Source organism: Monodon monoceros, unplaced genomic scaffold, assembly GCF_005190385.1.
Source record: "Monodon monoceros isolate NGI ecotype Baffin Bay Population unplaced genomic scaffold, NGI_Narwhal_1 Super_Scaffold_5, whole genome shotgun sequence".
NCBI lineage: Eukaryota > Metazoa > Chordata > Mammalia > Artiodactyla > Monodontidae > Monodon > Monodon monoceros.
The window spans coordinates 79,681,487-79,692,170 of NW_021703782.1; the positions used below are offsets into that span (position 1 = coordinate 79,681,487).

The following is a 10,684-nucleotide window of genomic DNA, read 5'->3' on the forward strand; positions in this document are numbered from 1 at the left end:
AGGAGGAGGGACACTTCCTAAGCAACTGAGGCAGACTACCAATGAAATCTTCTAGAACTTTTTTTTAACTTTATTAAAATACTGAGTTTATTTCACATGTATATTTTTATCTCCCCACCATTTTCATTTGTCTGACCACCACTACTACTATGTCCTATCATAACATTCTAGACATACTTAAAACCAAGCAAAGGGTGGAGTTCCATCTTTAAAAACTAAACATGCATTTTGGACAACACATTCTTGGCAATGGAACCTGGACAATATTTATCAGACATGGTAGGGAAAGTTCTCACTCTTCATTATAAAAAGGACAGCCAGATATCAACTATTTTCTTTCTCTATCTATCTATCTATCTATCTATTATCATCTATTTTTGGCTGCGTTGGGTCTTTGTTGCTGTGTGCGGGCTTTCTCTAGTTGTCGTGAGCATGGGCTACTCTTCATTGCGGAACATGGGTTTCTCATTGTGGTGGCTTCTCTTGTTGCAGAGCATGGGCTCTAGGTGCGTGGGCTTCAGTAGTCGAGGCACGCAGGCTCAGTAGTTGTGGCTCGTGGGCTCTAGAGCACGAGCTCAATAGTTGTGGTGCATGGGCTTAGTTGCTCCACGGCATGTAGGATCTTCACGGACCAGGGCTTGAACCCGTGTCCCCTGCATTGGCAGGTGGATTCTTAACCACTGTACCACTAGGGAAGTCCCTAAACTATTTTCTTAAAGAGACTTCCTCCACTGCCAGAGATCTTGAATAGCCTTCCGGAAACAATTCTTCACTTAACTGATGAACTTGGCTTCCACTCTGGGAAGGGAACCACCTTTTTCTATACTTGCTTGCATTTTTACTTTAATGTCTTCTACAGAGCTAGGTCCTTTCTGTGTTTTAGCAGTCTTTTCCTGTTTTTTGAAGGATTCTTGACCTTTTGATCTTGGTGTTGATGGTTTTGAGTCCTTTCCATTCTGGTTTGATTTTTGTGCACTTTTGGCTGGCGTATCTTGTACAGATTACTGGAGCTTTTTCTTCAGCTTCCTCATCGTCAAAGTCATCATCATCGTCATCGGCATCATCATCGTCATCTTCATCAGCAGCAAGTTTTACTTTTTTCCGTGGAAACTTGCTACCACTTCCAGGGGCAGAACACTTTCCAGATATACTTAGGAGTGTCACATCCTCCTCCTCTTCATCTTCTCACTCTGCAGCTTCCTCCACAGCTACTAAATGCTGTCCACTAATAATGCACAGGCCCTGAACCACACTTCAACCATCAGACCACAGGTGGTGTTATTTCAAAGCCCCCAAGGGAAACCATTGGCTGTACAGACATCTTTGAAGTTGCCAGTGTTACCTGAATTGGACTGCCTTCATAATTCATCGCCTCTGCTCCAACAATGTGCAATTCATCCTTTGCACCAGCCCCTAAACTGAGGGTTCTTAAAGATAACTGGTGCTCATTTTCATCATTATCCACCTTAAAGTGATAATCTTTGTCGGCCTTTAGTTCACAAACGAAAAGATAGTTCTGGGACCTCAGGGGACTCATGTCCATGTCCATCGAATCTTCCATGGGTTGGTGGCATGCACTTAGGTGGGAGAGAAAGCGGACGGAGGTAAATGACTACTGTTCCGGAGAACAGCCGCGAAGGATGGAATCATACCAGGGCTGGGGCTACTTTAGTCTCTTGCAGACACACAGGACACCACAGGCTCCCAAGCCTTGTGGAGCATCACAGACAAACCAGAGCAGCTGCAGTCCTCGGCAGTTCCCAAACCCCAAAACTTGAAGGGACTCTTTGCAGAAGTGGAGCCAGCTCTTCCAGGGTGTTCCCTCTCTGCATAGTGAGTCCCTGGGGCTACTGTCCAGGTCTTGGGTGGCTGACCCCCACTAGTGTCTCCCTTTGCCTTATTCAGTGGATTCCCTAATGGGCCCAGTCCATATTCAGGCTAAAATATCCCCATTGCAGCCCCAGCCCCAGCCCCCTCTGATCTTGAACCCTGCCCCAATCCCAGCCCCTAACTCAGGCCCACCTTCAACCTCTCTCCCATTCTGTCACCCCAGATAGGGCCTGTGGAGTGTCCTTCTCTGAGCCCCAGGATGAAGTGCAGTCTCTCATCCCAAAAGAAATTCAACCCTGAGACTGGCACTTATTCTAGAAACAGCTGGAACTCTTTCCGGTCCAAAGAGCTCAGGAAACCTTTCATCCTCTAGCTCCCAACGTTCCTCAGTGCAACATGGCCTCTCTGTCCTAAGTACCAGGCTCCATCCTTGCTAGAGAATTTCCTATTATCAATGAGATCTGGCGGCAGCTGGAGCACCACCTTTGAAAGAGCTTCATCCAACACTGGGCCCACCTGGCACAGATACAGCCTCAGGGCAAACTAGCAGGGAATTCTTGGCCAAAGGGCAAACATGAACCTTCACAGCCCTCTGTGGTAGGGGCCAAAGCAGCAAGGAAGAATCTAGGCCACATGACATTGAGGCAATCAGGAAATTTCCATGTGAAGGGACAGGCAAGGTGACCCACAAAGAGTCTGGTGCATAGCCTGAGGAAGAGCCCCCAAATAACCCAGGTATTTAGAAAGCTATCCTGGGAGGAGTCTAGGGTCTGACTCTGAGGAGACAGAAAGTGACCTGGTATGTCACTCAGGGGGCTCAACAGAAAACCTAGACCAGAGGCAACTGGAAAACACCCTAAAGATTCATTTGGACAAGAACTTGGGTAGATGTCTCCAGCAGGAGCCCTGTAGGTATGTGTAGTTCATGGCTTGTTGCCACCTATACACTGCCCCCTCTGGGGAGTCTTATGGCCACTTGGAAACTGGAAATTCAGCACCTTCAATGAATCAGGAACACTGCCTGAATACCTCTTGGAAGCTTTCCTTCCTTGATCTAGGCATTAGACAAGCACTAGAAGCCCAGATTATATGGTTTGGGGTACAGCAAAGGTAGAGCTTACCTCTCAAGTTCCCTGAATCCATAAAACCGTTTAGCTGATAGAGACTCAATCATGGCCCCTTCCTCAGTCCACCTTCCTCTCTCAGCCACCCATGTTTCAGGGGTGGCTAAGCCGAGGTTGCTTAGCTCTTTGAAAGAAACCCTTAGGCAGGTCAGGAGAGAAGCTGATGACAAAAGTTCAGTCTCCATCTTGGATAGTCCTCTCCCGGTTCCTCAGCTGTAAACAAGGAAGGCCAGACAGCCCTGAGATGTTGGTTATTGTTCACACAAGACCTTCAGTCGGAGAAGAACAAACTTTTTAGCTCCTCCCACCCATCATCATGGACAAACTGTGGCAGAGTGGGAATGTATGGGGGACAAAAGTGGCAGTCCAGAGTCACTCCAAGTCAAACAATGGCAGGACATGACCCAAGGGATGAGAGTGGAGTCATGTCCCAACAGACTCTAGTCACAGAGGAGCAGTACCCCAGAGGCAGAGAACAGGGAGGAGAGGGTCTGGAGGTAAGCATCTTCTTTCCACTTTAGGAAAAGGATGTTGGAGATTAATTTAGGGATTCCTTCAAAGGCCAAAAAGTCCAGGGAAGAAGTTCAAGATGACTGCAGCTCCTGAGCCACAACTGGAAGATGTTCTGAGAGCCTGTGAGCTGGAAGATGCACAGAAACTAAATGGCTGTCTGAGCAGTCAAGGGGTCCAGTGACCAAGGAATCTCCCTCCCCCCTTGAGGAGTGTTGGTTGCCCAAGATCTGCAAAGGCCAAGCCTTAAAGAGCAGCTTGCTCATGGACTGAGGCTCATACTGGAGGTAGAGATGCAGAGCCAGCCTCAGGATTTTCCCACTGAAGTGCTCCTTGCCTCAGAGAGTCCGCCTACTCCATTTCCTTAAATCTATAAATCAATTTGAGGAGAGTTGACATCTTAATAACACCATGCCCTTCAATTCACAACATTGTAGATCTCTCCATGTACTTAGACCTTCAATTTCCCTTGGCAATGTTCTTTAATCTTCCTTGTACAGCTATATCTTGATAAATTTATCTTGATTTATCTTGATAAATTTATCTTGATAAACATATCTTGATAAATTTTATCCCTATTTCATATTTTTACATGAATGCTATTTTTAAGTTTCCAATTGTTCATTGCTAATATATAGAGATAAAATTAATTTTTGTTTTTTGACCTTGTATTCCATAACTTTGTTAAACTTATTAGTTCGAGTGGCTTTTTCTGTTGACTCTTTAGGATTTTCTACATAGACATGTCACCTGTAAATAAGGAAAATTATATGTCTCCCTTTCCAATCCATGTGTTTTTTCTTTCTTTTTCTTGCCTTACTGCATTAGCTAGTACCTCCAGTACAATACTGAATAGAAATGGTACATGTAGACATCCTTGTCTTGTTCTTGATCTTAGGTTGGAAAGTATTCAGTCTTTCACCACTAAATATGATGCTGGCTGGTTTTTTTGTAGATGGCCTTTATCAGATTGAGGAAGTTCCCTTCTATTCCTGGTTTTGAGTTTGTTTGTTTTTTTTTTTTTTTTACCAGGAATGGCTATTATATTTGGTCAAATGCTTTCTCAGCATCTATTGAAATGAACATAGCATTTTTCTTTTTCAGTTTGTAAATATGATGAATTATGTTGATTTATTTAATGTGAAACCAACTCTACATTCCTGGGATAAATCATACTTGGTCATGATATATTATCCTTTAATATGTTGTTGGATTAAACTTCCTAAAATTTTCTTTAGAATTTTTGCAAATAAGAGATATTGGTTTGTAGTTTTCTTTCTTGTAATATTTTTGTCTGGTTTTGGTATCATGGTAATGTTGTGATCATAAAATGAGCTGGAAAGTATTCCCTCCTTTTCAATATTTTAAGAGTTTATTTAGAATTATTTTTTCTTCCTTGTTTGATAGAATTCACCAGGGAAGTCATCTGCACCTGAAGTTTTCTGTGAGAGAAGGTTTTTAACTACAATTCCAATCTCTTTAATAAAGGCTCTTCAAGTTATTTACTTCTTCTTTAGTGACTTCTGGTAATTTGTATATTCATATTTTTTATTCATTTCATCTAAGTTTTTAAATTTTATTGACACAAAGTTGTTCATAATATTCCTTTTAAATATTAGTATAATTAATAGAGGTGTCACCTCTCTTCCCTGATACTATTAATTGGTTTTTTCTTTTTTTCTAATCAGTCTGAGCCAGAAGTTTATCAAGTTAATCTGAAGTAACCAGCTTTTGGTTTTATTGATTTATTTAAAATTTTCTGTTTCATTGATTCCTGCTCTGGGTTTAATTTGCTCTTTTTGCTGCAATTTATTGGGATTTTAGCAAGCAACAGAAACAAATGCATGGGTTCACTCCATGTTTATCCAGAAATCAGAGATGTGATTTGAGGGGAACTCAGTTCCCCCTCAGTTCCCTGGTCAACTCAGTTTTAATTCCACTTCATGGCTCTTCCATTTGAATTTATGGAATAGCCATTTGTAGATTCTCCTAGGCTGGAAACCCTAGAGTTATTAGTGTTTAAGAATGGTGGTTCTGGGGGCTTCCCTGGTGGCTCAGTGGTTGAGAGTCCGCCTGCCGATGCAGGGGACACAGGTTCGTGTGGGGAAGATCCCACATGCCGCGGAGCGGGTGGGCCCGTGAGCCACGGCCACTGAGCCTGCGCGTCCGGAGCCTGTGCTCCACAACGGGAGAGGCCACAACAGTGAGAGGGCCATGTACCGCAAAAAAAAAAAAAATGAATGTTGGTTCTGGGACTTCCCTGGTGGCACAGTGGATAAGACTCCGTGCTCCCAATGCAGGGGGCCCGGGTTCAATCTCCGTCAGGGAACTAGATCCCACATGCATGCCGCAACTAACAGTTCGCATGCCACAACTAAGGAGCCTGCGAGCCAAAACTAAGGAGCCTGAGAGCTGCAACTAAGGAGACCACGAGCTGCAACTAAGGAGCCCGCCTGCAGCAACGAAAACCCAGTGCAACCAATAAATAATTTTTTTTAAGTTTCAAAATCAATATAAAAAAATGTTGGTTCTGCAGTTTGACAGACTCAGGATTTACATCCTAAGTCTTCCCCCTTTCTAACCATGAGACCTTGTAGAGTAATTTAATGTCCTTGATCCTCAGCTTCTCAACTGTATAATGGAAATAACAGTACCTTTCCTCATAATGAGATAATCCATGTTAATTAAAACTCTTAGCTCTGTACCTAACCTGAAGTGCTTAATAAATGTTAGCTATTATTTATTACTATTTTTTCATGACTTTCATCACAAAAATCCATCCTGCCCTAAAAACCCCTTTATCATTTAAGGATTTTGTCATGTTAACCCCTCCTGTTAAATAAACTCACTTTCCACTGCTCAACAGTGTGGTAGCTAAATGTACAAGCTAGCTTTTGTTTTACAGCAAATCATCCCAAAATTAGTGGCTTAAAATAAACATTTTTTTCCCCTCATGATTCTTTGTGCTGGCTGGCCATCTAGGCCCACTCAGATATAGCTGGATGATACAGGATGGCTTCACTTATATGTCTGGTGACTGGTTCAGTATCAGCTGAGACTCAGCCATGACCTCAAGCAGGCTAACTCAGGCTTGTTTGTGTGGTAGTAGGAGTCCCAAGAGGAAGAGAGGGCAAGCTCTGATGACCAAACTCCTCCCACCTGAGGACCCAGCGGATATTCTGTGCATGGCTTCACTAATCAATCCATTTTATGTCACTTGATTTCTCCTTGCCTTGTTTGCAAGCACTTCTTACTCATGTTGTCCTCCTAGATTGAACGTATCTTTGAATGTGACCTTTTATCTTGGCAAAGACAGGATACTGGGCAAAGAACTAAGGAAGAGAAATCTCCAGCTCCGATATGAGGGGGTCCCTGAATTGAAGTCCCTGAGGTCCCTGGATAACCAGCCTAACCCCTCTGGGACTCGGTCCTGCCTTGGCTCTGCCAGTTCTCTGACCTCGACTCTTCCCCAACCCAGGCAGAGCCTGAGCCTCCAATCTGTTGACAGCCCTACTCCACCGCCAACGCAAGCTCAGCTCTGCCACCTGTGACCGTGCCAGCCTGCCCTTCTTCCTAGTCTGCCCCACCTCCATCTCAGCACAGTCCCCTGATCCAGTGGGAATAGTCGGTCCCCAGCTCTGAGCCTCTCCTTTCCTGATGACTGAGCTCAGAGCTCCCATTGTGACAGTGGGTAAGGGCCAGCCCTGGGGATCCAGGGAGAGCAACCCCCAGCAGTCAAATGGCCTGTGAGCTCACTAAATGCAAGCAGACAGAGACCCAGTGGGAGGAGCTGACGAGTGAAATGATCCTGCAAGCAGAGACCCATCCCTTTGTCTAGCCTGGACGACCTGCACAGGTTTGGCAAGTACAGAGCTAAGGTGCTCTCAGCAGCTCAGCCCTCTACCAGCAACACCATCCCGCACAGGCGCCTGTCTTCTGCCTGGAGGCCCAATGCCTTATCCAAAACCCTGTCTGGGAAGAACAGAAAAAGTCGGTGCATCCTTGGGGACAAGCTGCCCAGGCCCAGCCAGTTTACCTGCTCCAAACTGGCTCAGCTCCACAGCTGATGTGTGACCTGGGTGATTTCTGTTTCTGTGATCCACATGTGATGCTCCAGGAAAATATATCTCTAACTATATTTACCAGATTTGGGGGGGGGGGCGCGAGGACAAAGTTACATATTTATATAAATTGAACTTATTCAAGTTAGGACATTTAACTCTCCTTATGTTCCACCTATAAAAATAACATGTGCTCATGATTAGAAAAAAAATCCACAGCATACTGAAGAGAATAAAGTGAAAAGTTCCCTTCCCCAATAAGCCCCCAGAGAACATGCCCCCACCCCCAAGCAACCATTGTTAGCATACTTGTATTTATCCTCCTAGAAGTCTTCTACATATGTATAAACATGGATTTGTATAACTTCATTTGACATGTATGAATAGAACATTATAACACATACTTTACTATTTATGTTGTATTGATGAGTTTTCTCACATGGCTACATGACTAAATCCTTTCAAAAGGATTTAGAGAGTCCATGACTTAAAAGCATGCAATAACCCAAAAACCTATTTTATAAATAAGCTTTCTGGAACTCACAACACCTTTTCAGAGAAATAATGTTCTAAATCAGGGTCCATAAACGTCTTCTGTAAAGGGCCAGATGGTAAAATCTTCAGCTTTGCATGCCATATTCTGTCACTGGTTCAGCTTTGGGGGCTGTTTGCTTTTGTTTACAATCTTTTAAAAATATAAAGACCAATCTTAGCTCCTAGGTGACACAAAAACAGGCTGTGGGCCAAACTTGGCCTTCAGACTATAGTCTGCTGAGCCCTGTTCTAAATAGCGGTTAGGTTCCCAGCTTAGTGCCCAGAAGCAAAATCCACCCAAAATGTTGCTAAGATACCAAATGAGTCAACATATTTTAAATGGCTTTGTAAACTATAACGTCTATACCACTGTGAAGAATTATTAGACTTCTTCAGTGTTTAGCATGTGGTGATTTTTAAAAATAAAATTAGTTAACACTGAATAAAAATGTTTTACACATCTTGAACTGCATGAAGCATTAGTGAAGAATCTGAATAGACTTCTCAAGTTATCTACAAAGTAGAAAAAGTAGGAAACCCTGCATTACATCCAACCCTACCGTTTTTGTCAGCACAACATAAACATACATCGACTCAAAGTTGATTGGTCTGTGTGGCTTGAGTTCGTAGGCCAAGTAGCACCCTCCATCAGAAAACAGAGAGGGTACCGCTGAGTTTTTGCCCCCCACCCCCTACCGTCACTGTGGGTACTGGAAAGGCTTTTCTTGTGCTTGTCACTCACAGTCACATGCACTGACCTAAACCTTGAGCCCTCTGTGAGTCCCACTTCCTGGAACCCACAGAGGCAGAGAGGGGGCAGAGAGCAGATCAGAGAGGATGCTGGAGAGTCGTTTGGTGGCTACCCAGATAAGGAACCTTATTTTTAGCAATGACCAAAAATCCTTATTATATTTCATTGAGCTTTTTTAATCCTTACAACTTGTCTCTTCTCTGTCACAGAGGTAGAACTTACCTTAATAATTTCACATCATGATTAATTCTATTTTCTTATAAAAGAAATGTAAAAAAAAAAAAGCTAAATAAATAAAAGAAATGCAGACTTACCCTGAAATATCTGGGCTGGAATCAGGAAAGAAGGTGAGAGAGAAAGGGTACTAAAGAGGATCGTGCGTGAGAAAGGGACTGAGCTGGGGACTGTGTGCATGGGCAGTGAAGGCGGTTCCTGGTACATGTGCAACCTCAGGAGGGAAAGCCAGCGGGGGGGGGGGCAGGTGGCAAAATGTCAGCTGGGTCCTTAAGGTGGGGCACTTTGTGACAGCTCCCTTAGTAAAACGTCCTATAACTTGCTAAAAGAAGTTCTTTTTTTTAAAAAATTCTGTAATGATAATAAAATAAGACCTTCCATACACTGGATTTTAGGGACCCCTTGATTCTCCTGAGTCTGCTTGTCCAGCCAGGTAAGCCAGAGCAGAGTGACAGAGAAAGGGTGTTGATGACGACAGACACAATAAAAAAATGACCTAAGTTACAGACCATGGAAGAGTTTAGAAAATACTTTCCCAGGCATTATCCTTGTAACAACAACTCTGTAAGGTCACGGAGGTGGAGATGGCTCAGTGACTCGCCCACGGGCACACAGCAAGCACAGGGCAGAGCAGAAAGAGTGCTTGAACTTTCTGAGGCCAGCCTCAGTGCTCTCTACATCTCCCATGCTGCTTCCCAGGAGGTTCCAAGCAGATCTAGTGGGAATGGACATCTCTGCCCTTATTCCTCTCCCTGTTCTTCATTTAGTGATTAGATTTCCATCAGCATCACTCTAAGTAAAGCATCCTGTGCTTATGAAGCATATGGAGCTGCTTCAAATAAAGCAGCATGGTTGGCTGAGCGTCTGCACCTGCACTGGGGGAGGCAGGAGTGCCAAGCTAAGAAGGGAGCCAACTCTGGGACCAAGTGGGTGGGCTGAAATCCTCAATGCTTGGCTGACCAGCTCTGTGAGCCTGAACACGTCGCTTAACCTCTGGTCAATGTAGGGAGAGCATGTAGCCCAGTGCCCAGGATGTGCTAAAAGTTCAGCAACTGATGCACATTTCATTATTACTGAGTCCTCATCTGCCTCCTTTGGGACTGTATCATAAAAAGAAAACTACCAACAAGAGCTCGTGGGTTTAGCTAATGAGTCTACCTGGTTGTGCACAGCCTCCGCATGCTGGAATAATCCATCCCCCTCCTTAAGCCAGGATACAATTTTAAAATGTAATAAATGGCACTCATCCTTCTAATCTCTTCCTATATGTGACTGACAAGTATCAGCATTTCTTGTGGAAGTGACTGTTCTGGAAAGCTGGGGCAGGTGGGCCGAAAGCCAGAATTACCTAAACAGCTTGAACTCCCGGAGTTTATCTCCAAGCTAGTGAAAATAATCAGCTATCAGGGCTCCCCAAACAGGCACCAAAAAGCAAAGGCTAAACTCTAAGGTGGATGTCATTTGTGTCCCTTTCTTTTGAAAAAGTTTCCAAGGTGAAAAGGAATAGTAGATTTACTTCAAATGATTAATCTTGCTGAGGGATGGAAGTTCGTAACCCAGAGATACAAATTTCCTCACAATATGACACTTGCCTAGAGACAAAAGCTCACATGGGGGACTCAAGGATTGAGGGTGGGGTG

At 44.0% G+C, this 10,684-nt stretch overlaps 1 pseudogene; it reads right to left on the bottom strand.

Moving 5' to 3' along the window:
• Positions 1–705: 705 nt before the first annotated feature.
• LOC114884395 lies at positions 706–1,561 on the bottom strand (annotated as a pseudogene).
• Between the last annotated feature and the right edge of the window lie 9,123 nt (positions 1,562–10,684).